The sequence below is a fragment of the Condylura cristata genome, unplaced genomic scaffold (assembly GCF_000260355.1).
Source record: "Condylura cristata isolate star-nosed mole 26May11 unplaced genomic scaffold, ConCri1.0 scaffold00021, whole genome shotgun sequence".
NCBI lineage: Eukaryota > Metazoa > Chordata > Mammalia > Eulipotyphla > Talpidae > Condylura > Condylura cristata.
The window spans coordinates 24,074,039-24,077,103 of NW_004567122.1; positions in this window are offsets into that span (position 1 = coordinate 24,074,039).

Consider the following 3,065-nt stretch of genomic DNA (forward strand, 5'->3'; position numbering starts at 1 on the left):
GTATGCACAAAAATACATAAATAAACTTTAAAACAAACTTGCTTTGTACTTTCTTATAAAACCTTTCAAATATTTTTCATCACGTTTAGGCACATCAGTGACTGGTTAATGACTACAAGCAGTTGTTTTGTATTTACCCACTGATGTACAGTGCAAAGAGTATCACAAATGAAGTTTCTGTATAAGTCTGTGAGTCCATTAGGTTGAGATTAAGTGGCTTCAACAAGATGGAAGTTTCTTTCCTCCTCATATCATCCAAATAGGCAACGAAGGTAATATATCACTTTGTATACACCTTCCATGTTACTTTGCTTTGGAAGACCTTGACCTCATGGTACCCGTATAGTGATAACCTGCATTCCAGGCAGCAGGCAGGAATGAAAATGATAAAGAGAAAATGAGCAAACATTCTTGAATCATTCCAGAAGCTGCCACATGGCATGTCTGCTTACATCCTGTTGGCCAGAGTTGGGAAATGAGGACTTGATCCTGGCTATCATGTACACAGCTAAAGATTCCATAAAATGTTAGAAGAGAGGGGCCTCCCTGGTGGTGCAAGAGTTTTAAAGCACAGCACTATGAAGCTATCCACAGCCACCACAGCAAGCGCTCAATCCCCAGCCAGGGAGCTGACCCACATGGCGTGGCAGACCCCTCCTGTCCTGCCCACTGCTCCCCTCAGCAGTGCATTTCAGTCAAGCCACCTGTTCTGCTCCACTCCATCTCTGTTAAATCTTCTCACCCCCTGTACCCCTGGCCTATACCTCCGCTCTTGTATGCATAAATAAGTAAATCTTTAAAAAAATGTTAGAAGAGGAAAATAGATGTAAGAAGATAGCAGTTGTTTCTGTAAAGTCTGATTCTAGGTTATTTATTCTGTTCCAAGGAGATGCCTAAATTTTTTTCTGATATTTAAATTTTTTTCACTTATTAGAAAAAATAAAACAGAAAAATATAACGAGCAAGGCAATAATCAACTATCGAGATCATCATTCAAATTCCACCACAAGAATGATGCCCTGGTCATGTCTATGCTATTCACACATGAGAAGAAAGGTCATGTAAGAGCATATAAAGATCATATAGCTCATATAAAGCTTTTATAAAAATCGGATCATGGGCCCTCCCTGGTGGCGCAGTGGGTTAAAGCACTGCACGAAGAAGCCTAAGCCACTTCCACATGAGTTCGACCCCCGCCTGCCCCGGAGGTGACCACATGGCGCGGCAGACCTCTCCTGACCCGCCCGCTGCTCCCCTCAGCAGTGTACTTCGTCGATCTGCCTGTTCTGCTCCCCACTCTGTCCCTGGTGAATCCTCTCACCCTCCGCATCTCTGGCCTGTACCCTAGTTCTGTATGCATAAATAAATAAATCTTTAAAAAAATCGGATCATAATACAGATGCCATTTTAATAAAAAGTATTACATTTTATTTGAATCTGAAAGTTGTTGAAGTGAAACTGAAGAGTTGAACTTCAAACAATATTACTTGAATACAAGATACATCTGAGGTTAAGCAAAAATCAAAAGAACACTGAAAGATTGGAGTCCTTTTTTAAAATTCACATTTTAATCATGTATAAATTCTTACATTCTTTTCACCTGTCTCCTGTTTTTGTTACTTATAATATCACTGTTACACTGTTGCAGTTTATGATAATCATATTCTGTTCTGTAGATACACAATTGCTTGGTATACATTCTAGATAGAAATAATTTAACATTCATTATTGCTTCTGTCACCAAGACTTCTCCATTTGCCAGATCTTTATTTTTATTAATCTCTTAATGGACTGATTTTTATCATTCAGCTGTTTTTTCTCAAGAAGAGTTTTGGATGTTTAAGAATCTCCATTGGTTGCCCTTCAACTGGAACCACCTCTTAGCTGGGTATAATAGTTTCTGGTCTTACCTTTTAAATTAAGTGCAGAAGATTTTGTTTCCTTGGGGAAGAAACATGAGACCAGCCTGAATTTTCTCCCTTGGATATGACATTCTTCTCCCTGCTTGTAAGCAATTCACTTACCTTAAAAAATAAATAACAGATACATGTCTTATTTTTAATTATCCTGAATCAAGCTTTCAGGAATATAAAACACCTTTCAATCTACAGATTTAGTTTAGTTTTTTTTTTATTTTCTGTTTAAAAAATTTTTCTTTTGGCTCTATTTTTGTATTCTCCCCTTTCAGGAATAGCAAGTAATCCTTGCATGAGATCAGTTTTGGCTGTACTCAATTTCTAGTCATTCCAATTTCTTTTATCTCTTTACCTTGTTTAGCTGCCCCAATTCAGTAATTTGAGTTTCAGTGGGGTCAGTTCTATTTCTTATTGGCCTTGATTTATTCTTTTGTTTTGGAACAATGTTGGCTTTGTCCTCGATTTGTTTCCTTTCATCACTTGTCTTGTTTAATCATCCCATCTTTGAGCCTTTGATTTATTAAATTCATGTTCTTACTCAGTCATTTTAGAATGTGAAGCAGGTATAAGGAACTTCCAGGGTGGAGGCACAGGAGTACCTGTCCCTTGCATACTGTTTTCCTCTATTTACCAGCAATAATCTGCTGCCTGCTGTTTGCTTCCATTTCTTCTCATCTTGGTTCGGTGGCTCTGTCCAGAGCTCCGCCATGCTGCTGAATAAGATGGCAGGAATGGGGGTTCACTAACCATCTCCTCACTGTGTGAAACCAGGTTTTTTCCTTCTGAGCTAAGGGAGAGGCTGGCTATTCAGATTCTCTACACTTGTTGGGTAGTCTGCAGGGAAGCAGGAGGAGAGAGCTCTGTGAAGCAGAATACTGTCTTTGCTAACATACCTGTGTGTGCTTCTGCTCCTGTCCATGGGTTCTGTTCAATGTCCTGCATAAGGATTCTGTCACCTGCTTGGGCTGGAGAGATACACTATGCCCTTCCCAAGGAAGGGAGATAACCCAGGCTTTGGCTCAAGATGGAGCCAAATACACTCCCCAGATGGAGTGTATTTCTGGAGACTTGACTTCCTTCGGCTGACACAGCTTTGTAAAGCAAACTCCAGGGTTCCCCTGTTCCTCCCAGCATACTTTTTCATACTGC